The sequence below is a fragment of the Rhipicephalus microplus genome, chromosome 4 (assembly GCF_043290135.1).
Source record: "Rhipicephalus microplus isolate Deutch F79 chromosome 4, USDA_Rmic, whole genome shotgun sequence".
Taxonomy (NCBI): domain Eukaryota; kingdom Metazoa; phylum Arthropoda; class Arachnida; order Ixodida; family Ixodidae; genus Rhipicephalus; species Rhipicephalus microplus.
The window spans coordinates 142,754,902-142,781,898 of NC_134703.1; the positions used below are offsets into that span (position 1 = coordinate 142,754,902).

At 44.9% G+C, this 26,997-nt stretch overlaps 1 protein-coding gene across 3 annotated transcripts in view; it reads left to right on the plus strand.

Annotated features, from left to right (window-relative positions):
* Positions 1–214: 214 nt before the first annotated feature.
* LOC142814636 (uncharacterized) overlaps positions 215–26,997 on the plus strand; it is a 93,426-nt gene continuing 66,643 nt past the window's right edge. The window contains exons 1-2 of one of the 3 annotated variants that reach the window (XR_012895000.1): positions 215–1,596; positions 4,455–4,534. The gene's annotated coding sequence lies outside the window, so the exon portion shown is untranslated. The remainder of the gene's footprint in view (positions 1,597–4,454; positions 4,535–26,997) is intronic. The other 2 variants (XR_012894998.1, XR_012894999.1) reach the window with 2 other exon arrangements.

The following is a 26,997-nucleotide window of genomic DNA, read 5'->3' on the forward strand; positions in this document are numbered from 1 at the left end:
GAGGGGCCTGGAAATGGACGACGGCCCCTTTCTCTCCCAAACGGACTTCTTTTTTTTCTTACGCTTTCCCGGCACGGCGGCTGGAAAAGGCGTTTTCCTTTGCCGCCGCCAGCGTCCACTTTCACTGCCGGCCAGGCCCGGCGGGGGAAACGTGCCGGCGGCAGCGCGGAGCATCAGGAAAGAACAGAAAGAGCGTACGTGCGAACTGCGGAGACGATCGACTCTCCCATTTTCCGCGCTTCTCCGGAGAGGAACAGCTGTCGGCTCTATCCGGAGGCTGCTTCCTATCGGCACACGTAGGCAAGAGTGTTTATACGCGCACTCGCAACCGCAAAAGAAGGTCAGCCTTCCTCTCCTGTACAAACGTGGCAGCAGTTGCAGGACAGAAAAAGAAATAACGGCCGTGGAACTATAGTACGTGTCGCATATAACCTGTCGATTCAGTTTGGCGGGACGACGTGTGTCGGCAACGCCAGTACCCGATCACGGGAGTCAGGCATCTCTCCCCCACCTCGCGCTGTTCTTCGTCCTCCTCACGGCTGAGCAGCGAGCGTGTTTGTAGAAGAAAATGGATCACGGCTCACTGGGGTTGAGAGGCGCACTCTGCGTACGTGCATGCATGCATGTGTGTGTATATATTTATATATCTCTCCACCAACCTAGGAAGTGAAAGTACGGTAACGGAGTCAGAAATAAACTTGGCACGGGCTCGCTTTAATCGCTCGGCCGCTGCTGACTTCTAAAAGAGAAGACAGACGTGCTGTGGGAGGCCGAGCGAGAAGTATTGGTTGCGTGGTGGCGGAGAGAATATGCCTCTTATTAGGAAGCCGTTGTTTGCGAGCGGCAGCTGCCGCTTCCTCGAGACGCCTTCCTTGCGAGCGCCCGTTTCCTCTGCAATTCTCCCTCTGCTTCAAGCCCGCCCGCTGTGCTGCGCCATCACGGACCTTCTCGAGTCATCGCGCTGAGACATCGCACGCGCAGTTCTAAGGGCGCCGGAAAGAGACTGTGCAGCGTTGAAACAACGCAAAAAAATGCAGCCCATACTTGTCACAGTTTGCCTCTGTGCGTGCGTACTTGAAGAGGGTGCGCACGCAAATAAACACAGTAAAGTTGGAGCATGGCATTCCTTGCTTTCTCGTATCCTTGGCCTCCAAACGGCTCTACCGACGCAATGATAGCGGGTGGAGATTTGAAGTTTTGTCGATTTTCTTTCGTTAGTTGTTGCATTTTTCTTTCGTTTACCAAGCCTGGCTAAACCCGAAAGTGGAGCCAAGACAAGGCCATGGTCACTGGCTCGCACGAGCCCCGCAACCGCGAGGAGGCACCACCATCGCCCTACGAGCGGTGCTGCCACGCGGCAGATCACGTGGGTTAGAATGAGAAGTGGCAAACAGATTGTCTGCACAACTAGATTCGCATAGGTCATTGAAGGCGACGGTCGGAAGGTGCACTGCCTGTCGCGAGGTGTAAGTGTAAAAGGAGTGGTCTCTCTTGGCGGATGACGTGAACCGTGACACAATTGATGCCCGATGCCTGAAGCAGGTGTGTGTTTCTGACACATGGATACCTAAGCATCCCGAGAACTCCAAGTTGAAGGTAAGTAAAATGCACATTTTTGAGAGAACTAAGCATTGTGCGGCAAATTGATTGGTATGTGGGCTCTAACGTCCCAAAACTACCATATGATTATGAGAGACGCCGTAGTGGAGGGCTCCGGAAATTTTGACCACCTGGGGTTCTTTAACGTGCACCCATTCTGTGGCAAATACTACATGGATCATGTCACCTGTGTAGTTTCATTGATCTCGTTATAACTACGTTAGCACAACAGCATTTTGTTAATTAAAGCCAGGAGTCCATGATTGCCATGCCCACGTCGATTCCGAGAGTAAGTACGTGTGATGCTGTTCATTTATGCCGCCGGTTCTGTCATATATCACTCATGCAGCCATTTTACATATCCTCTTCATATACGCATATGCCTGCTATATGTTTACACGAGATAACGCAATGCATTATGTCTGTTTTTGTTGAAGCAACACAGTATTACCTAGGTCTAGAAAATTCTTGTAGTGTTTTCGCTGGCACATTTTACCTTACGAAGTTTTTGAGTGAAGGACGTATTGCACACGCATTCGGACCGTCGAAAAGTCGCCACCTGCCATTGCCGAGTGTTCACTTCCGAAAGCCAAACGCTGATAATGCATTGCTTCACAACATTATGAACTAAGCACACATGACCTCGAAATATACGCGTTAACTATAAAGCTGTGCCAACTTTCGTAACGTTCTATTGCTTTTCAGCGCATCTTGCGCAGTGCCTTTGTTCACAAATTTCGATTAAGCATTCTTACAAATGTCCTCCGACATATGTACTTTAAAAACGCATAAACACCGCAGTGAAAATGTTGATTGATCTAATTAAATGTGGGGTTTAACGTCCTAAAAGCACCATATGATTATGAAAGACGCCGTAGTGGAGGACTCCGGAAATTTCGACCACCTGGGGCGTGGTAAAATTGTAACTATGGCGCGAATCTTTCTAAGATCTCAAGTCAGTTCTCACAATTACAAAGTCGGTTAACTACTTATGCTGATCTTCATATATATTGATACATTTAATCATGAGTTGAGGTGCCGTACCTATTAAACATTGATACGTTGATAATTAGGGAGATGTAGGCATTACAGAAGGAACACTGAATAAGTGTAGCAATACAAAACACGTCAAATTTCTTGGTAAACGTAGCAGTGCATGTATTCAATATGCAATCACTCCTGATTACATTCTTTGCACTAAAGTGTAGTACGGCGTTTTTAGCTAGCAGATCACTATGGTGTCCTGCAGCGCAACGTTCCGAATTTTGTTTATGTTTTCACTGATGAGGAACAATCAAACTCTGCGTTTCGTCCCATGTGCCATAATTCAGAAAGACAATGGTTACTTCTAGGGTTACAACTCCCGATGAAAGTCTCTCTTTTAGAGAAGCATGCATACCATAAGACGCTTTCCAACTCCTGAGGCTACTGGCCGTCCCTGAGTGCTTCATAGTCGTACAGTCATAGATTGTTTAGATTAGAGTGCACCCATGGCGCACAACGCTACCCTTGCAAGTCAACCACGTATCGGCAGTATGTGGCTTGCGCAGTTAGAAAACATCTTTTAATCTTGTATTGAAATGAGCTCTTAACAAACGTGTCAAAGAGGGCATATATTTTAGGCTGCGTCATACTGCATGGAAGCCGAGTGAATACAGTAGACTAACTTTCTGTAATATTTTCAAGATGAAAATGAAAGCTACAGATAAAAGGTTCATTTGGTGCTCAAAGCGTTTATATCAGTTTTTGGTAGGATAGCAATAGCACATCAGAGCAGTAGTTACTAGCACCAGGCTTCAGAAGAAAGGCAAATAAACTTTTCCCCCAACAGGAATGAACATCGAAGTGACTTAACGTCGCTGCTAGTGTCGTCACAGAAGTAGGCCTGTGTCCACTAATGAAATTGTCATCGAGTATGCAGAGTTACTCGTTGCGCAACGTCGGGCATTTTGTGTCCCCACTTCTGCGAAGTTCTGACTAGAAATTGGCTATTTATACGAATGTGTTTATCATGACAATGAAAGCGATTTCACTTTGATAAACAACATGTCAGCGCGCAATGTGTATTGCGCAAGTGGTCGTGGCAAAATTATACATGCAGTGCGAATGTTGTACGGGGGACTCAAACCAGACAGTATCACTTCAATATCTCTCCTATGCTAATCATATATACCAGTGGCAGGGTGGTACCTAATGATTTTGCTCCTGTTTTTATTACGTACATATTGAAAGGACCTAAAGAACCAAGTGCATTTATTTTTGCAATGCCTTCGAAATCTAATTTACGCTTTCCTCACTATCCTGCGATACATTTGTAATCATTGCAGCCGTGAAACGCATTCCATTTAGGTACCACTAAGAATGCTGGTATTAAAATGCTATACGATGACCCAGGAATCAGCCAGAACTAAGATATATCTGGTCACATTCACAAGCCACAGTATGCGTTCAATGTCAGTTTATTATGCTTAACAGGATTACCTAACATAATTACAGGGCCACTAGTATATAAGCAGAGCCCTTCATCACATAATGACCACTGACAATGTTATTTTATCGCAACGACCATTTCCTCCGGTTACATCACATTTCGGTAACGTTATAAACATTTGCTTTCCAGAATAAGATACAACAGTGTGACACCTCGCTTTATTCTCACGATAATAGCTATCTGCTGCATAAAGCTTACAAGTACAAAATTAGATTTTTTTGTTTTCCACAAAGGCCAACTTGATGTTTGCTCAATGTAGCTACAAGATAGTTGAATTCCGATGGTTCACATGAACATGTACGTATGCTCCGTTAAGTGAGAAACGGGGCGATTTCAAGGGCTTAATTTTTTTTATTCGACACAGCCCTGATGTGAATGAGCAAGAAAAGTGGTTACAAGGGCCGCTGCTTTACAACGCCTGGTTGAAATGCACAGATAAACCAGGTAATGTGTACGAGACGACGACCACCGCCGCAGCTCAATTGGTCCAGCATCGAACGAGTCATTCGAAGGTCGCAGGTGTGCTCCCTCCGAATAACAGTCTCCCTTCTTTTTCGCTTGAAGATTTTCACGTTGATATCGTAATTAGTATACCAATAACGTCCCCCGTACTTTCCTTGGCTTGATTGTGTGTTTGCTTCCTTTACTGTTGTATGGAAGTGCACTGTACGTCTCGGCATACATCACCAAAATTTCTAGAAGACCGGTGTATTTATTAATACCCTATCATCAGTTATGCTCAGTTCAGGAAATATAAACCCACAATTTCTCCCTTACTAGATCAGTCCTGATAACGTACATGCCGGCAAGATTAGTGCACGGGCTGTTGTATGAGAGTGTAGGTTCGCATTTCCCAAGCATGCAAGACCATGATTTCGAATTCATAAGGCCGTAAGTTTTTCGAATATTTGGTTTCCATGTTCGTTTAAAATACCACTACAGGTTCCGCTGTTCACTGAACACTGAAATTGCGATGTGCCTTAATTTGACTGCGTTAGCGTTATGCATTGTGTAACAAGTGTAGTTTATTAGCAATAATAAGTAGGAAACCTTAACAACGAACGAGACGTATCACGAACACAGAAGCTTAGAGAAAAATTGCGAGTCAAAGGAAATGTCTGACAAGGAGGAGCGTTGCTGGAGCAAACGAGTGGGATAAGCGTGAGTGAAAATTAAAGGAAGGAGAGAAGAAGGGTGTGCAGCTCACGAACACACACAGGCGCTAAGTAGATTCTTGAAAATGCACGAGGATTTTGTTACTTCACTCGCTTGAGGAGAGTGAGGGCATGGCTTGACAGCCACGAGGTTCAAAGTTTGAGAAGCCTCCGAATCTTTTGTTCATTCAGACCACGATTTTCATCACACTCCTCAACATATTACCTTTTTTTTCTCTTTATTTTTCATCTTTTTTCAAATCGTAACGAGGACTACTAGCCAGAAATTTTATAAAGCCAGCATTTTCATTTTTTTTGCTACTTTCGCTGCCATAAATATGTTGAAATCACCCTCGGCAATCCCACAATATCTCGCATTCTGCGTTTGTACTTTTTCCATTCATGTGGTATCGCTGGATTTTATCTTTAATGCACAGTTTTGTGTTATTGAAATGGTCAAGAATTCATCTGATTGCGAAGCCTTACTTGGCGGACAGAAGTCCTGTTTACCGTCGCTGTGTGGCCTGCTATACGAGATGGTGATATACACCCTCATAGTTGGCTATATATTTAATTATTTATATGTACGTGGGAACAATGCTTGTATGATGAAGGAGAAGGATACGTGATGATGGCGGGTCTTGATCAACCATTCTGACCTTACTGAAAAGGCCGTCGAACGCAGTCGTCTATACCTCCACATCAATTAAATGACTTGCCTGATGCGTGTGTTACAAGAAAGTTTGTTCAACATTTCATAAAGCGGAATATCCAAGGCAAAGATGAATCGCAACTACGACATGACCTTCATCATATTACATTCATTTCACACTCGGGATTCGAAAATGGGCATGTAGTAGAGGCGACGTCATTTCCTTTTTTGGCTTATGGATGTAATCACCAGCCTGTTCCCATACGATTTAGACACCCAGTGGTGACACCGGCACCTTTTATGCACACCTGAAACCTGATTGATTGATTGATTGATTGATTGATTGATTGATTGATTGATTGATTGATTGATGTGTGGAGTTTAACGTCCCAAAACCACATGATTATGAGAGACGGCGTAGTGGAGGGCTCCGGTAATTTCGACCACCTGGCGTTCTTTAACGTGCTCCCAAGTCTGAGCACACGGGCATACAACATTTCCGCCTCCATCGGAAATGCATCCGCCGCTGCCGGGATTCAAGCCCGTGACCTGCGGGTCAGCAGCCGAGTACCTTAGCCACTAGACCACCGCGGCGGGGACACTTGAAACCTTCCTGCAAAACTTTACTTCCCATAGCACTGAAAAACCCGGACGCATCTTCTATAGCCTGTTTTCACACACATCCATTTGTTATGAACGAAACCAATGCCTAATTACACGGCCACCTTCGACTTTCTCATTACAATCTACTTTACCCCAAGCGCCTCCTTCTTTGTAAGATCTAGTCAAATAATCAAAATGCTTTTTTTTTGTAATTTCTCCCTCTCTTCGCAACATTTATTTTTAACATCTATCATTCCCCTCACCCCTTTCCCCAGCTTAAATTTTCTTCCTCCTTCCTTCTTCCTCCTGAAAAAACCTTTGACGAGTTTATTGATTGAGCCCTCACGCTGAAAGAGTTAGCGGCTTTGTGTTAATAACGCAAAATAAATGTATATTCGTTCCCTTTCCCTGCTCGCTCTTTCTCTCCTTCCCTCAAAATCACCAAGTCAACCCACACCTTTCATTGACCATGTTATGTGTTTTCCAGTGGTTCGGGGCCTCGAGTTTTTATTCTGAGGTGTTCAATGAACCACAGGGTGCTTCCACGTGTCATAAGAGTGGGCTCCTGAAATCAAAACTGCACACATAATGATGTAACCTGCCGCCGCTCCGCTTGACCTGTGTTACCTCAGGGCTCTTCAAAGGCTCGTGTGATCCTTGAAAAATAAGCTGCCTCTGGGAGCCGCATAATGCATTGCGATCTCAAGGCTGGAGGCTGCTCAATTGCAATCGCACTTATTACGCGCAAGCGAGGTCGCAAGTGGGAAACGCATCGGTTATATACTCAACCTCGACAACCATGATCACTCTTTTTCGATGCGCCTGTCGGTCTGCGCCCGTGACCTTCTGGCCAATTTTAGCGGCACGGGTAAGCAAACTGCGGGCCACGGTCACTCTATAGCGTCGGAGTCTTCAATGTACAATTACGACATGTCCAGCGAAACGTAATCGGCGGGCTACTGTCTCGAGCGGCATAGCACAACGTTTTCAACGTCTCGCAAAAGTGGATGCGGGGTCATCGTCTGAAGATAGCCGCATGACAGAAGCTGCGCCGTCGGCATCCCGATTGAGGAAGGCGCATCTGTACATTGAAGGTCAGAGAATTCCCGTGACCAAGAAACCATACCATGACGTACAGAGACCCATAATTACGTCACTGTAGCAATACAAAGTACATAATTTGTGGCTCATCGGCATTACAATAAAGAAAAGGTTACGCAGATCGTACAGCACTTACCGTGCACTGTAGGAGAGAGCTAGGTTATTTATAAATAAGTTAAAATAAAAATATTTGGCACAAAAGTATTCTAAACATGTAAATAATAAATGATAAGACACGACGGTAGCACAGAGAAAGTTACACCTGGCTGCAGGGTATAAACTATAACGACTTCAACCTAACAGAAACAAGAACGCTGCCCGCGTGAAAGAGAAACATGGACTGTTCTTCTCATAGTTTCAAGACTAGTGCATTACAATTGGCTCTGCAAGAGATTGATATGTGGGGTTTAACGTCCAAAAACCACCATTTGATTATGAGAGACGCCGTAGTGGAGGGCTCCGGAAATTTTGACCACCTGGGGTTGTTTAACGTCCACCCAAATCTGAGTACACGGGCCTACAACATTTCCGCCTCCATAGGAAATGCAGCCGCCAGCTCTGCAAGAGAAAAGACAGCGCTTCTCCTTGATTAGCAAAATGTGAGCATTAATCCGAAAATTTCCTCAGCATTATCCTTCATGGCGTGAGCTTGCGAAGACAAAGAATCGTCATGTGATTTGCGTTTACGAGTGGGTTGTCCATGGAGTTTTGTTTAACGCTCTGGGACAGTATTGGCGTCACTTAAACCTCTCATATTTGTCACTGCTTCGAGAACTTCGATTTCTAAAGTAGATTACGGGACGGTTGTGATGAGGAAAATGGGGTCCAATTATCCTTATCAGCACTGAGTCTATGAAGCTTTCTCGGCATACATCACCAAGATTTCTAGAAGACTGGTGTATTTATTAATACCCTATCATCAGTTATGCTCAGTTCAGGAAATATAAACCCACAATTTCTCCCTTACTAGATCAGTACTGATAACATACGCGCCGGCGAGATTAGTGCACGGGATGTTTGTTTGGATGGATGAAATTCATTCCACGACTTTGAGTTTTGCTCCACGCAGATAACGTAATCAGTGCATTTGGCTTATCACAAAACTTTGTATAGCTTCATAGACGCAAATAAGCAAATGTACAAAGTGCCAAAGTGCATTGTATTTTGGTGGACTTGAGAATGATCCGTTTCTCGTTACCCGTGGTGTTTGTCGAGAGGGGCGCTTTTTTCAGTAGTGCTAAATGCTCAGCATCGAGCCAATTCTAGGCTCCCCACATTTTTGTGCCTCCCACTAGTCGGTGATACCATGACGCTGCAAGCCTTGGCCACAACTTCACTTCACACTTTTACAATGAAGACAGCTTGTCCCATAGCCACTGTTTTTTTTTATTGGGGATGTCAAATGTCGCACTGCACTTTTCTTCAATGGTTCCCCACATTGATATAAAGGTTCCGTGTGCGATATACAAAGAAGCGACTGTATTTGTATTTCACGCCTTCAGTATTTCCATTTCCGCATATTCAGCCCTCAGGCAAAAAATGGAACTTTTCAAGGTCGATGCTTGTCCGCTGGCGTGCGCCGTAGCCATGATGACGACGATGATCATGAAGAACAAGATGATGATCATGGACAGTGACTGGCTTGTGCAGTGTATGACGTCGTGGTATACGCTACGATGCATTTCGTATAAATTGAAACAACCAAGGACCACCGGGCGAACGGGAACAGACCACGTCTTTGCGAACTTCAAGTTACATTCAATACCACAAAGCAGTGATAATGAGGGCAAAATGGAACTCACAGCTGAACAGAACATACCCTTTATGAACAATAAGCCTTGCGTATAGCTGTACACCGGCTTTGCCACTCACATGCGTGAGTGGTCAATGTAACGGATGATTTATGGCAACGCCGAATAATCCCACCGCTTCGCCCACTCATCATGATTCACTACGTGCTTATGCAGCGTTTTTTTTAATACTTCACAATGTCAAACAAAAATTTAAAAACAAAACTTGAAATTATATGAGTGACAGCTGCTGCGAGATGAAAGAAAGGCCATCTTAGCACTTTGTGGCTGTGTATGGTACGTTTGACTCGTAAATCCCATCTATGGTGCTAATGAATGTAGCGATTTCATACTTTTTTAAAAACTCTGAATCTCTCTAGTGCTTCATGAATTCACCCAAGGGAACCAATGTCGCATTCAGGATATTTTATTGCCCGCCGGGCAGAATTTAACTATTTGGTTTGCTGTCTGATGTGTTGTCTTTTATGCGCAACAGTGTAAGGCTTGGAAGAAGATTTTAACTTGCGGAGCTTTAGTTTGAGTGCTGGACGTGGTATTGGTGATAACGGTTCCCGTATCTACAGTATTCAGAGTTAGAAAAACAGCTTGGATTGTATGATTTGCAACAGTACGTCCTTGAATCTACACGAGAAAACTCAGTGCTGGGCCTTGGTGCATTGCAATGAGCCAAACTTAATGTCACAGATTACTGTTTTCCCAGGTTCTAGTGACCACAGGGCCGTTGTCGCAGAGATTAGCGTACAGCGTGCACAGACATCACAGGATCCACGAAGAAAAGTGTTAGGCTACGACAGAGGAGATTATGTTGCCATTATTACTGAACCAGAAGATTTCTTTCCTACTTTCCAGCATAAGTCAAAGGTGCGCTATCCGTTGGCTATGTGGTCAACATTCCACGACAAAATACTCCGATTGGTCGAAAGTCATGTTCCATGTAGGTACTTGCGCAAAAAGAAAACGCAGACACCTTGGTTTAAGGCAGAAACACGAAAACGTGTTAGGAAAGCTAGACACGCGTATGAAATATTTTCAGCCAGCTATTGTTTGGTAAACCACAAGTGGTGAGAATAAATAAGTAATTCATTAAAATTAACAAATATATCTGCGAAAGATTTTTTGTTAAATAAGCGAATACCTAAGAAAACCCAAAGTCATTCTGGAAATAAATAAAAAAAATGCACCGATAAGAAGATATATCTATACCAGCTATCACTGTCGATGGCAAAGCCTTGACATCAGACTACCAGAGGGCGGAAGGTTTCAATCGATATTTTCAGTCAGTTTTTTTTTTTGCATGAAACTACTGAGCAGGTATTGCTTCTGAACGATACCACTCGGAGCAATATGATAGCAGACGTTGAAACTGATTCTACGGACGTCGATACATTATTACGCGCTTAGATGCAACAAAAGCCATTACGCCTGGTGGACTGTCCCCATTAGTTTTCAAAGACTGTGATGACATAATCGCTCCATATTTAAATATTATCTAGGAACTCTTCCTCGAAACTGGTCCTATTCTCCATGATTGGAAGACAGCAAACGTTACACACATTTTCAAATCTGGCGGTAACAAAACTCAGAAAATTACAGGCCGACCTTATGGTATGTTGTAGAATATTTGAGCACATCTTACATAGCAATATATTTACATTCCTTGATTCAGACGCTTTCTTTACTCCCCACGGTTTTCGAAAAGGCTATTCCTGTAACACACAACTAATACAATTTCAGCATTTCATATCCAAAGTCTTTGATTAGAATGGTCCTGTAGACGCGATTTTTCTAGATTTTTAAAAAAGCACTCGACACTGTGTCCCTTTAGCTCTTGGATATAGGGCTCGCTGCATTGGGTATAAATAAAAGCATTTAAACATAGATATGGAGTTGGTACAACCCAGTCCGTTCTCTTAAATAATGTCAAATCTTCGTTCATAGCCGTAACTTCGGTCACTCCCCGAAGGAGCGTTTTAGGACCCTTACTGTTGGTAATCTACAGAAACAAGTGTAAAACCTTACATCATTCATAAAGTTAGTTGCTGACGACTGTGTCATACGCAGCGAAATCACGACTGAATGTGATAATCACATTTTAGAAACTGACCTACATCATATAGAAGACTGGTGTAAAAAATTGAAAATAAATTTAGGTATTGAAAAGTGTTGTAGCATGAGCTTCTCAATGAAAATATATAAATAACATCATCCATATAACATCTACGGCATACTTATGAGTATACACTAAGATTATAGGTATCTCAGTTTTCATTTCACTGAATCGTTTACATGGAACTAATACACTGACATGGCCATAGCAAAAGCTAGTAGGATGCTTTACTTCATTCGCAGGAATTTCAAACAGGTGACACGCGAAATCCAAGAAAGCTTATATTTTTTGCAGGTCAGATGTGTACTTGATTATGCATGCGTAGTATGGGACCCCCCCCCCCCAAGACTATCTTATGAAGAATATAGAAAAACTTCAGAACCAAGTGGCACGGTTTCTTTTAAATAATTATAGCCCCTACGCCAGCGTTTAGCAAATGAAAGCCACTCTGGGATGTGATCTATAACGTGTGCGTAGACAGAATCTACGGCTTAAACTGTTGCACCAGATGTATGTCTCTAACACCAGAATTGATCACCACAGCTACATTGCTCACCCCCCCCCTCAACACACACATACACTGAATATGCTAATAGCAAAAAGGTATCTACCTTAAAATGCAGATCTAACGCTGTCTGCTACTCATTCTTTACAAAAACAATAAAAGTGGGACAGCTTAACTGACGACTTAGTAATTATAACAAATAGTGATTTATTTTTTTCTATGCTGTGAGATTGTTCTTGCATTATGCATGTACTACGCCTACTGAAAATGTATTTAGTGATCCATAGTTATGTTCTGATAAATGTGACGGTGATTTTGGTATCCATGTTCATATATTTTGTTACGAATTCTTTTGTACTGATTCTTCTGAGAGTGAATTCCCACTTACGTAATGTCTATATAGCGATGTAGGTAATCTGTAAATAAATAAATAAATAAGTCTTCCATCAGGAATAACAATAGCAGACGGGACACTCGTGCCGCCTATCGCTCGGGGTAGCTTTGAGCAATGTTTACTCTTTTCGAATTGGAATGGCCAGCTAGCGGCCCGACATGTGACACCTAGCTTCGAGGAGACAACCGGCCATCTTTGTGAGTGTCCCCGCTTCAGTGCGCCAAGGACTGAGCGTTAGATAGGCTGATAGGCTTGGCAATCACCCATTGTCAGAGGATAGGCTATTAGGGCATAGGCCGCGACTGTCTTCGGCACGGAAGGCTTTCAGTAAGGGCCGTGGCGGTCAAGGACTTTTCGCGGGCTCGCTTCAAGAAGCTCCTCGTCACAGCTCACCGAGATCAGCGGGTGACCAGTGGACGGGGACCGAAACTTCTGCAAGAGATGGACCTAACCAGGGAGAACGAGCCACCCTGCTGAGACTCCGGACCAGCTGCGTGCGGACCGCAGCCTGCCGCCACCTTAAGGGTTTGTAAAAAGTCCCCGGCCTGCAGCCGCTGCGGTGACACGAGACCCTCAAAAATTTCCTCTGCGCCTGTCCTGGCGTGACGCAGGAACATTCTAGATTCACCACAGCCTACCGGAAACAGGGCATTCCTGCATCCACACTGGAGCACTTCATCTTTCCGCCCCGTCATCCACCAGCACTGCGGAGCCTGGTCGTGTTCCTCGACAAGACGGGAATATCAGCCTACCGCTGAGACCAGGACCCCTGCCACCCCTGCCCTTGCTGCCGGCTTGCCATCCATGCTGATGATCGCCTGGCCACTTCACCTATAACACCTACACCGCTATTCACTTTTCTACCACTTCCCCCTCCCCAAGACGCTGCGCAGTGGTTCCTAATGGGGTGCAGAAATCGGGCGTCTCAATCGTTTTCGAACCACCACGACCAACGACAACATTTCAATGTTGAGTTATTTTTTTGCACACAACTGCTTCAAAAAATGACTTCCAAAGGGCCCTGCAACACTTTATAAGAATGGTCAGAAAACACTGCCGATCACTATAGTCGAGGCTCCGGGAAGACGCAAGGCAAGTATTAAAGTGCAGCATGCGGCCTGAAATTCTTAATGATTTCTCAGTCAGCTAAAAATGTCTTTCTCTGCTCTTGAAAAGTGGTGATACAAGCTAAAGATTTACTATTGCATCCGCTATTGGTTGATTTGAGCATGGCGCGCTTGGTCGTTACCCAGGCCACCGCTAAAGGCCGCGACTTGTCTACGCACACGCACGCACCAAAAAGCCGCGTATTTGAAGAAAATAAAAAAAGAGAGCGAAAATGCTCAAGGTCGCAAGGCATGCATGACGTATTTTATATTCCCGTGCCATTCCTTTCTGCTTACTTTGAGCCAGGGGTGTGGCCACAATTTTTTGTGGAGGGGGGGAGAAGGTGTCACCTATTTAATTTCAGGGGGGGGGCACCACCTTCAAATGGTCATTTTTTGCTCTGCTCTCTATGCTATGGTGCGAGAATTCGGGGGGGGGGGGGTAGGTGCGGGCATAGGCTTGGTGTGTCGCTAACTAGCCACGCTACTGCTTCCAGTGATTTAGTCGAGACGAGAGAAGAAATTATGCAATTCCAACGTGCGACAAATCTACTGTGCTCCCACTAGACAGATTCTGAAAATCGTCGCGGCAATGAGTTCGTGAGACAATAAGCTACCTTAGTGCGTCCATTTCGTGAATAATTTAGAAAGTGTTGCAGGGCCCCATTAAGTCATGTCTGTTTATTGTATAATTGTTCTTCTTTTCTCCTTCTTTTAACGAATTATCTGTTTTCTATCATCTGGTTTTCTCATACCCTCTTCCGAACACAGTGAAGCCAGTCAGTCTGAGACTTGGCTTCCTTTTTATAGTCTTTCTTGGGGACCTTCGACGAAAAGGTTTTTTGAATAGAAGCTACTTCTGCTAACTGCGGCGTATTTCAGTTGTAATTTAAGTCTGTTGATCAGTTTTCGCTGCTGCCTTGGAGGGGATGGATGTAGACCACCCCGGGCGCCTGCCGGCACCAGCGGCGTCAGCGGTGGCCGCCTCCAGGAAGCGGATGGGACAAGCGAGCGACAGCGACAGTGAAGATACTCATGCTTACTATCTCAGCAGTGAGGACTTCTCAGATGACGGTTTCCAACCTGTGCTGAGCCGCAAGGCGAAGAGAAGGAACATGAGGACATCCTCATCCTCAACTATTCAAAGTGTAAGTGAAGCGCCAAATTCGAACACTTATACCATCCTGTTTCTGCCTGCACTTCCTACCATCAGCATGAAACGCCTTAACAGACAGTCTATGTCTAGGTCTCTGGAAACGCTCGTGCCAAATGAGATCACGGACATAAGAGTGAACGTCAGAAGTAACATACTGGCTGTGGACGTTTTGCACGCAAGTGCGTTGGACGTTCTGCGCAGTGTAACTGACTTGGACGGCAACCGGGTGCGCTCTCATTATCCCTTGGGATGTGATGTAGTAACCGGCGTGATCTACGACATTGATGTCCCTATTTCCAATAAGGACTTAGAACTTCTTGTCAAGTAGACAACTGATACTCCAATTGTTGATGTCACCCGGCTAGGCAAGTCTTGCTGCGTGAAGATGGCGTTGAAGAGCACATCACTCCCCTCTCATGTGAAGGTGGGGTACTTCAGACATGCTGTGCGGCCTTTCATTCCAAAGCCTCTCCAGTGCCGTAAATGCATGAAACTTGGACATGGGAGCAGCGTCTACGAGAATTCAGTGGTATGCCACCGCTGCGCCGAGCACCATGAAGCGGATAAGTGCGTCGCAACTGTCAAGAAATGCTCTAATTGCAATGGATCCCATGAAGCCATATCGAAGGACTGCCCGCGGATTCAGAAGGAGATTGCCATATTGAAAGAGATGGTGCGCGATCACTCATCTCATTGAGAAGCCGCAGCCAAAGTCAGAAGGCGTCGTTCACGTCGACGTCGGTCTTCGAGGACGCCCGCTACCTCCTCGACACGTTTGCGTGATCCCTCATCAGTACCACCTCCTTTGCCTCCCAGACCGCATGCCGTGGGAAAGGCTGTAAAGGACAAAGCCAGTGAGCATACCCTAACTGCGACAGAGTGGCCTGCACTTCAAAGGGAAGCAGCATCAAGCGAACCGAAGGAGCTTCATGACGGCCAGTCCGCGCTCCCGGTTCGAGATCTTTCCAACCAAGACAGGCAAGTGACTGCAATCGTCCCGGTTCGAGATCTTTCCAACCAAGACAGGCAAGTGGCTGCAATCGTGCAACAATTAATTGCCACGATTCGCACGCTACTGAGCAGCATACAATCTCCGTCTGCTAAGAGTGCCCTGCAAATACTGGATGCACTGAATCCAGTTCTTGCTCACTTCGTATAAGCACAATGGCTCAACAAAATCTCATCTTCCGCACTGAAGTTAAAAGTGCGTCGATTTTTTAGTAGAATGCCAGAGGCATGAAGTCCCGTATCTCGGACTTTCGCCAATTTGTTCGGGCCAATCAATTCCCTATACTTGTCATATGTGAACCAAACGTATCAACACCTTATAGATTGTCTGGTTATGAAGCTTTTTGTTCAGCCGCTTGCGAAGAACGAAGCAAAGTAATTGTTTACATTCGCGCAGACTTGACTTATCTTTCGCACCCAATAAGTTCAAATGACGACAATCAGTACGTGTGTCTTCATGTGAAGAAGAATGCAGTTTAGTTCACGCTTATTGGTGGATATATATCTCCGTCATCGCGATTTGACTGCGACAGATTAAAAGACATCCTAATGAGAACCGATGGGCCTTGGATCATCGCCGGTGACTTCAACACCCATCACATGCTTTGGGGGAGCACTGGGATGAATGCCAGGGGCTGGAACATTGTTACATTCGCTTCCGATTACTACCTTTCCATCATGAACGACGGTACCCCCACATATCTGCGGGGTCTCACGTATGGCAAATGCCTTGACCTGACATTGGTGTCAGGGTGCTTCTCTCACAAAGTTAAGTGGTTTGGCGATATTGAGACTCATGGGAGTGATCACATACCACCTACGTCATGATCGATGGTATCATAAAAAATTTCTCTTCCGGTGTTGCAATCAGCACTGACTGGTCGATGTTTACATTGCGTGTTGAGAACGCTTGCCAAGAAGGCCTCGCCTGCAGCCTGGAAAATACCATAGCGGAAGCTATTCAAGCATCCAAATGTAAATAACCATTTTTGTCTAAAGTAACACAGTTTGACATCGAACTGGAAAAATTACGAGCTATACGAAGGCGTGCTGAACGACGATACAGACGCACAAGATTAATTTACGATCTGAGGGAAGCAAGGCGGCTCCAAAAAAAGATTTAACGACGCATTTACAAACTGGAGAGCGAACGCTGAAAAGCATTCTGCGAATCTCTAGACCCTCATAAACCGCTGTCATATATCTGGAGAACAGTTCGTGGTCTTCGCTCCTCTCCACAACAACGGCACCCCTTTAAAGCTTTGGCACTCCGTCATGGAAAAACAGAACTCGAGGTGGCTGAAGAATTTTGCACGAGAGTTGCCGGGAATATTATGAACGAGAGCATCGACGCCGTGATCGTTTCTGAGACGCGATTACCAGAAGTGGACATTCCGTTCACCATGGAAGAACTGGAAGGTGCGTTAGTCGCTTCTAAGCGCATGTCATCGCCAGGTCCTGATGGTATTACTTATAGTGCGTTGGGACACTTTGGACAAAAACCCAGAAAAGAACTTTTAACATGCTTCAACAACTCCTGGCTCAGCGGCAGTGTTCCCCGAGAATGGAAAATAAGTCAATTAAAACCACTTTTGAAATCGGGAAAATCACCATTGGACTTGACAGCGTATCGCCCTATTTCCCTCGCAAGCTGCCTCGGAAACGTGATGGAAAGAATGGTTCTATTTCGCCTCAAGTGGTACTTGGAATGATACACAAAATACCCTTCTTGCATGGCAGGCTTTCGTCGGGGCCGCTCCTTCATTGACTGTGTCCTTGACTTATCGACATTTGTTCAACAAGAAAAAAGTCGCAAGCGCATATCAGTGGCACTCTTTCTTGACGTGAAGGGTGCATATGATAATGTAGCTCACGATGCCATCCTCACTTTTCTCGCAGCAATGGGCACTGGTGGACGAATGTTTCAATGGATAAAAGATTATATAACTGGCAGAGGTTTCTTTGTACAAGCATGTGAGGGTACAACTGCCCAACTTTACACCTACTGTGGAGTACCTCAGGGAGGTGTTTTAAGCCCCACATTGGTCAATGTGTCCCTCATTGGTCTGGTGAAGGTTCTGCCAAAGTCGGTGTACCTATCCACATACGCCGATGATATTTGCCTCTGGAGTGCTGCAGTTACTCGCCCTCAGGTGCGTGCATGGACACAGTGGGCAGCAGCCCTCACAACAGCCTACCTTCAGAAACAAGGCCTAAATATATCAACTGTGAAGTGCGCGTTGATGGCGTTTACACGCAAACCAATGACGCCATACCCTGTTTATATCAAAGGGCAGAGTGTCAAATATACACGGACGCATCGTTTCCTGGGCATAATAATCGACAGAAGCCTTTCGTGGAGCCCACATTGTGCGTACTTGAAGAAGAGACTGCTATCTATTGTGCATATAATGAAATTCATGTGCGGGAAAGCATGGCGAACTTCTTTGGCCCCTATGCTACAGCTGTACAGGGCCCTATTTCTGGGTCTATTGCGCTACAGCTTGCCGGTACTGACTAACACTTGCAAATCGAATACTCAATCATTGGAGAGTTTGCAGGGTCAGGCACTGCGTATCTGCTTAGGACTGCCCCGATGCGCTTCTACTTATGCCACAGTCATGCTTGCCAAAGACCATCCGGTCAGGACATATATAGTTGTGGATTGCCTCAGAGCACACATTCGACATGCTAGCCGTGTCCCCGACCACCACTTGACCCTTCTACCCTCCGGAAGACCACGTGCTACGTTTTCAGACGTCATAGCCAAGCACCTAAACAGCTTTTCATCAGGATATACGCCAGCTACGAGAATGGCATGTCCTTTGTGGTGCCTCGACCAGCCGCAAGTACGTCTAGAAATTCCGGGTATCGAAAAGAAAAGCAATCACTCCAGAGTAGCATTGAAGCAAGCAACACTGCTATTATTACATGAGTTGTACTTGGACCGAACGCAGATATAAACTGATGGGTCCGTCTCGTCCCATCAGGTGCCGCTGTAATTCCGGCTGCAGCAATGACAATCAAATTTAAGTTGTCACATATGACTACATCTATGGCATCAGAGCTTGCTGCTATAAGGGCTGCTTTACAATATCTCGTTCAAGAACGTCCAGGAAAATGGGTCATATTCTGTGATTCGAAGGCAGCGCTTCAGAGTTTGCAGTCTGCAATGCGTAGGAGGAGTCATGACCAACTGGTACAAGAAATAAGACATTGCCATCATGAAGCTCTAGCACGAAGGCATGATATTATATATCAATGGCTGCCTGGACATATCGGTATTACCGGAAATCAATTAGCCGATGATGCAGCCCGCTCAGCCCATGAAGAAACCCGTGTAGTCCCGATTCCTCTATCAAGGAATGATGCAGCAAGACAACTTTACCTGCTGGCTTGAGATCTCACACGCACGTTCTGGTCGTCTACCAGCTTCCAAAGGTGTCAATTTTATGAACCGGATCCTTCGCTCAAGCTAAAGCTACCATCACAACTTTCCCGCTCCGATGCGACACTGTTATGCCGCCTTTGGTTGGGTGTTGCATTTACAAAGGTGTACTCCTTTCGCATTGGTATGGCAGACACTCCTACATGCGACTTCTGCGGAGCTGAAGAGACCATCGAACACGTCTTGTGCAGCTGCGCTTGCTACGACACACAGCGATGCCAGCTCCGGATGGTTTTGAATCGACTTGACCCCGGACCATTTTGTGTGCAGAATATACTAGGACCTTGGGCATCTGCCTCAGTTGCGCAGAAAGCAACTAAAGCACTGGTACTTTACCTCAAGTCAACAAACCTGAGCGACCGCCTGTAGACTGTGTGTGCTCCCCGAGTGTGCTCGTGATTGTGTGTACTTTCTCATCTTTCTGCAACCTCTTTTCTCCCCTTTATCCCTTCCCCAGTGCAGGGTAGCAAACCGGATGTGCGTCTAGTTAACCTCCCTGCCTTTCCTTGCATCTTTATCTCTCTCTCTCTCTCTCTTCGACGAAAAAATTTTGGTCTCTCTGTTTGTCTTTACATTTGTCTGTTTGTCCGTACTAACGATACCTCAAAGGGCATCAAACGGTCAACCCCATTCACAGCGCCCACCAATATTGCTCAAGGTTTAGCGTTCGTAGTTGTGCGATTGTCAATTATTAAAGCAAATATTGCGCATATCTGAGGCGCCATAACATGTCTATGTTTTGTATTTCTGCCTTTGTACTAGAAAAGGACATACACAAAACACTCTAAGGACTGTAGCGTTTATCGCGCTGCGCTGACAGTGCAACGCGATGCTCAAAAAAATCGGTCCCGTATCTGCATGTAATCCGCAAATGTCGTCGAAAGACGATAGTTTTGCGGGTAGAGAGAGTGAACGAAACATTTATTTGATGTTCTGCGCAAGAAAATTGGTGAATATTCCGGAGGCGCTCGTTTGATTGCCTCGAGCGTGAAGCAGAGGCGAACGAGCGCATCAAGTCACGTCACACATCAAACATGAGCGCCATCTGGCAGTTTTGTATAATTGGAAAACAAAGCGCGTGGCCCTGAGACGGGCGTGCGCACCCGTCCCGTCTCAGAGGTGATAAGGTGGAGAACGCAAGGCGGTGGGTAGGTGCTACCACCGTGTCGTCTTAGCACAGCGTTGGAAACACTCGCTTCTTCGTGCAAGCGTTGCATGGTCAGCGCAGCGTGATAAGCGCTACGGTCCTTAGAATTACTTATGTATGCCTTTTCTAGTAAAGGACGAACATGCAGAATATATACGTGTTGTTATGGTGCTTCAGATATGCGCATTGATGGCTTTTTAATTGACAATCGCACACATATGAACGCTGATTCTTGAGCAACATTGGTGGGCGCTGTGGATGGGGTCAGCCGTTCGGGGTATTGGCTTGTGCTGTTTAGAATACCCGGTTCGCGGTAGGGGTGGACAAACAGACAAATGTACAGACAGACAGACAGACAGACAGACAGACAGACAGACAGACAGACAGACGGAATGACCAAAATTTATGCGTCGAAGGTCCCCAAGAAAGGCTATCGTCTTTGAAAGGTATTTCCAATGCTTTGCTACCTGCCCGTCACTTTGCGTTCTGCACCTTATCACCTCCGAGACTGCCGCGCATCTTTCTCCGCAAGCTGCACACCTTCGTTTTCGAAGAAAACTGCCAGATGGCGCTTGTGTCTAACGTGCCTCGATGCGCTCGTTCGTCTCCGCTACACGCTCGAGGCACTCTAACGCAGCGCTTTCAGAATAACATTCACCGATTTCCTTGCGCAGAACATCAAATAAATGTTTTGTTCACTCTCCCCAGACGCAAGGCTATCGTCTTTCGATTACATTTGCGGTGTAACATGCAGATTTGGCACCAATTTTTCTTTGCTCACTTCTCAATATTCATAACATAACATGATTGGCTAGATACGTGTGCTACGACATGAGCCTTATTGCCTAGAGTAATACAACAATAGGCAGTTCAACATTCAGCTGGTGTGTCGTAATGGCGTTTGTGTTGACGAACTGTCGTCGAAAATTGCCTAACTTAGTTCTGGCTAGTGCTGGCTGGTAATTGCTGATATTGGCTAACTGTCATTTGGTGCTGGCTAACATGGGTCAGCTTTGGTTTGGGGTTACTGATGTTGGTAGTACTACATAATGAATGCCAACCATCAGCTAGCAGTAACTAATGCTGTTTGATGATGCCAAGTGTTGAAGTGCTGAAGTGGTGATTTGAGTTGGACAGTGATGAATAGCGCTTGCTAATGGTGGCTGCTGATGGCTAAGCTTACACTGATATTATCTTGCTATCAGATGAATGATGTTGACCAGCATTGGCTAATTTTAGCTGATTGTCATGTATTGTTTCCTATTGCTTTCCATATGATTTGCTAACTGGTAGCTAGCGCTCTGCAAACTTACCTAATTGTTACCAACTGTTTGCTACCCCTGAATCGCATTCGCTAAATGTCAGCTAGTTTTGTGTCTAGTACGTTCAAATTACCACCCCTTATTGCTATGGGTGGCTAGCACCGGCTAATGCTCCTAAAGTGTCAGCTCATGTTGGCTAGCACTGGAAAGTAGAATTGAATAACTTTCAGCGTCGTAATTCTGGCTAATTTTTATTAACTGGTGGCTAGTGCTGTTTATTGCGGTCTATGGTCTCGTGGTGTTGCCTTTCCTAGTGTCGACGCAATGAATACGCATTACTCTGCCCACCACTTACGGCTTGGCGTTGGTAGACTGCGAAGGAAAGCGCCAACTTGCACTATCTGTAACTGCCGTACTTGTCATAGTACAGGCTAGTGATGCTATGAAAGAAACCCGGTGCTCTATTGGTGATGGTAGTGAGCATCAAGGAGATAGAGAACGCATTGGGAAGACGAGGTAATTAGAGAAGAAAGTGATCGAGCCGCAGTTTCTAAGGAAATTTTTTTCCGCGTGGCAATGTTCATTTGCCATCAGGGATGCGTCATAACGTGCAAAAAGTGTTCACCAAAAAGCTTAGTTTTCTTTTTCGTTTTCTTTTCAGTGGACCGCCAAATCATTGTTTAACTTTTCTCATTTCAGAGTCGGCGAATCGCAGGAATACCATGGTGCCCACAGTTATGTTGGCTTGATGAAAAACGCGAACCACTGTGCGTTTATTACGAGCCTTGTTCCTGTTCTGTTCATAAACCCATCGCTAAGGTCACCGCACATAATTTGCTTCAATAGAAATCAATGACTCAGAACCGTAAGCTTGCTGAAGTAAAAATAACCGTAGGCATAATTCGTCCATCGCAAAAGCAGCGTCAGTAGGTGGTGGCACTGCACAGCACGTAAGCCTGCAAAACGCTTGCCCTTCGAGGAACATATATAGTTTATCGATACTTACGAATATTTACTCCAGAAACATGTCGTTGCTTTGAGCACTTGGAGTGAATGTGGCCACCTAACAGAAAATTGTTTTGTTTTGCAGAATCGGCCGTGACTGTACGCGGTGGCTGGCAGTGGTTCCACAGTACATGCACACGTGATTCTTTTACTGTTACGGGAAGTTGTCTTCACCAGTGTATGTAAGCAGACGCGTGGCTGTGTGGCAGAACACCTGCTCTTTGCATCTCTCTAGATTTTTTCAGGCCCGCACAAGGTGATTTCTCCCTCACCACCAACAACTCCGACCCCTCACCGACACCAAAATCACGTTAACACATGTTTGGATAGCCACGAACGCACAGCAGTGCCAGCTAGCTAGCAAGTTATTATTGTGATAGCAATTGTATGGACACTATCGGCTGGATTTCGCCGTTGGCGTCGGCGTCGATATCATGCACCGTATATAAATACGTGGCTATATATATATATATATATATATATATATATATATATATATATATATATATATATATATATATATATATATATATCAAAACGCAAGAAAAAATCCCAGTAAAAAGGACTTCGGCGTGCGGAATTGAACGCGGGACCTCCGCGTCGTGAATGTGGGGCGTTAACCACTGAGCCATCGAAAGGTTTTTTTTTTCTTTATTGCCTTGCAAATCATGACTGTTCACATTTTACATATTTACATATTGGTCCATATTCAAGTGCGTCACAAAATACACCCACAGAATTCATTGAGGTACCGACAGCTCTTGGCTGACTATTAATCAATACTTGGGCATTCGTAACAATCGCTCAATGCACCCAATCCAGTCTGGCACATCCTCTTGGCTTTTCAGCATTTCAAGAAAATGGCACACAGATTTGCAAAAATATTGGCGCACAGCTAGAACTTCTACATCCGCGTTTTCAAAGGCACATCGGGTTTTCCATATACTGTGCAGGCCCAGAAGCATGATAAGATCATAAGGTACAACTGCCTCGTTTTTAACCGAAAGAAAACGGATGCCATGTGGACGTAACGGTAATTCTTTTTTCAAGGTTCTTTGCAGTATATCCCAGAAAAAGACCCCGCTCCAGCAATCTATAAACAGGTGTTCAATTGTTTCCGGTTTATTACACAAGTGGCAATTTGTGCTCCATGGCACGAATATTCCCTTATCCTGCAACCACGTTTTAACTGGTAAGGTACCAGTATGTAATTTAAAGAAAAAAGTTCTGACCCCTGGCGCTACAAGCATTCTTTTAACACGTTTAAGAACATCCTGTCCTGGGCCTGCACAATATAGCTGACGGTACAATGGAACAGGCAGTAAAACATCGACAAGGTCTCTATACAATTTTTTACGTGGTACTTCAGCCAGATACTCTAACGAAAATCTTACTGACAAAAAGCGGAAAGACGAAACAACTTCTTTTAAATACCCTTGTATTGGTCCTTGCATATTTGATGATGATACGAGAAATCCCGGCAGCACTCTAGATAACCTTAGTTGTATAACAGTTCTCAAAAAGGGGTCATCCACATCACGCAGAAAAAGGAAACGATTGACAAGTTGTCTTATGTACAAATGAACTAATCCGAATCCACCATCTCTAACTTTTCTGAAAAGGTTTGTGCGGCTTGATCTTTCCCATACAGAGCTCCATATGAAAATTGCAAATACTCTGTGTATTTTCTGTACACTTATTCTACTGCAGTGCCAAACCTGCATTACGTACCACAGCTTGCTCACCAGAAACAAGTTGCATGTTGTGGCCCGTGCGAATATCGAAATACCCCAACCTTTCCATTTTTCTACATCATTGCGCAATGCCTGTGTTTCTTTTTTCCAATACGGTTCACTGTCATGATAGAACTCCAGCGGCACTCCTAAATACTTCACTGGTGTTTCCTGCCATTTAATGTTTAGAAATACTCTTGGCGTGACGTCCCATTCCCCATGCCAGAAGCCAAGGCACTTATCCCAGTTCACGGCACTACCACTCACCTAGCAAAAAGTTTTCACGGCATTTACAGCATGCATTATACTCTCATAATTTGTACAGAAAACTGCAATGTCGTCTGCGTATGCGAGGAGGCTAACCTCAGCTTCATGCAGTTTAAAGCCGCTTATTGCAGGGTTATTAATTACACTTAAGCAGAAAGGTTCAATGAAAATAGCAAAAAGCAGGGGCGATAGTGGACACCCCTGTCTCACTGACCGCAGCACAGGTATACGCTCACCCGCAGTTTTATTTAATACCAGTCTCGTCGTGCATCCAGTGTAAGCCATGCGCACTCCTTCGCTAATCAAACTCCCTACGTTAATGTGCTCAAGTAATGAAAGGAGCACGTCGTGCGGCACGCGATCAAATGCCTTTTCGAGGTCAATTTGAAGCATGGCAACATTGAGATGCATAACGTCACAACTTTCTAGGATTGATCGTGCTATGTTTATGTTGGTCGTTATTTTCCTTCCCTTTATGCCACAAGTTTGGTGGAGCCCAATCAATTTTGTCATAACTGTCTGGAGTCTTCTGGCCAATATTTTCATCAATATTTTATAGTCAACATTAGTTAGGCTAATTGGTCTATATGCAGTAACACTTCTTAACTTCGCGGGATCTTCTGTTTTAGGTATTAAGACCGTGTGGGCTGACAAAAACGATGGTGGAAGTTGTTTACACTTAAAAGCCTCGTTAAATACCTCCCTCAAAATAGGTGAAACTACGTGTTTGAATTCCTTGTACACTGCAGCACTAAGGCCATCTGGTACTGGAGACTTACCATTGTTTAACTTATCAATTGTTTTTTCAACTTCTCGCTCTGTTATAGGCAATTCTAAAATTTTCTTTCTTTCGTCATGAAGTCTTGGCATTAATGAAATGAAATCGCTATTAAAACGTTCTGCGTGTACACTGGTTGGTGTGAATAACTCTTTTTAATATTCGAAAAAAGCACCGGCTATTGCTTCTTTCGTATGGCACCTTGTTCCTTTATATTCTATTTCTCTTATTTCATTCTTACAGGCATGTCTCTTCTCAGCTCCAAGAGCTCGTTTTGTTGGCATTTCTCCCGATACCAAGTTTTCTGCTCGAGCTCGAATCAATGCTCCACAATAACGTTCTTGGTCTATCAACTCTAGCTTCTGTTTAGTTATGTTTATCTCCTCTGAAAATGTTCCGGCCTGAGTACACTCAACCGCTACTAACTGTTGCAAGTTTTCACGCAAACGCACTTCAAGTTCTTTTTCAGCATGTCTCAGGATACTGGCTCTCTCAAGTGCTTTCAGTTTAGTGGTCTGTTTAAATATTTCCCACTTATGTCCCCAGGATTCAAGTGTTCTATTTGCTAAGTCTTCTATGCCCTCTAGAAAAATCCGATTAAACTCTTCATCCTTTAGTAGCTTTACATTAAATTTCCAGAGGTCCCAAGAGAAATGTTTGTTATTTCTTTTATGTTTACCCATTGAGAATGAAACCAAACAATGATCACTAAACGTAACAGGTGTAACTCTGTAATCATGGCACGAAGGAATGATTTCGGAAGACACATATACTCTGTCAAGTCTAGCATGGCTTGAACGCTGAAAGTGGGTAAACATAACCCCTTTTCCACTGCAAAGACATTCACCCACGTCCTCTAGCTGAGCTTTCGCCACCATATCAATTAGAACGGCAGTGCTTAAATCTCTGTGGGCCTGGAACTTGATTTATCTATACTCGAACAAACGCAGTTGAAATCCCCAGCCAAAATCAGTTTACGTTCACATTTTAAATACACATCAAGTTTTTCAAAAAACTCCTTTCGATCTTGAATTACAGTGGGTGCGTACACACAGATTACTCTCCATTTTCCTCTTGGTAGGGATAAATCACATATAATAAAACGACCCGCCTCGCAGGTAGTTACAGACTCCACTTTCGCATTAAGGCTCTGCCTAATTAACAAGAGGCAACCTGCAGATGTACCCACTGCGTGACAAGCGCACACATCAAACACTCTCGTGAAAGGCTGCACCATTCGCTCAGCGTGCTCTTCACTCTCTACTTTAGTTTCCTGTACAGCGACGATGTTCAGATCTTGTTCTATAATCAGGCGGTAAAGCTGGTTTTGCCGCCGTTTGGCAGAATGCCCACGTACATTTAGCGTCGCCAATCTAATCGTCGCCATCGTGATGAGAGAAAGCCGAGCGAAAGACGCTTACCTTACCAACACCTGAACAACTGTCCGGCCGACGCTCAAGGCGTCGTCCCGTCGCCGCCGCGTGAAAGCGACGACGAACGCAGGCGGCCAGCACCCCGAGACTTTTTGGAGCCAGCCACTCGCCACTTCCCTTGATCTTCCTGGGTCAGACGCTGCTGGGACGCCGCGTCTTTCTCATTCAGGCGTCGCTTTACTGGCGTAGCTTCAACTGTATCCATGTCCGAAGTAGCGTCGGACCCGATGACTGGTT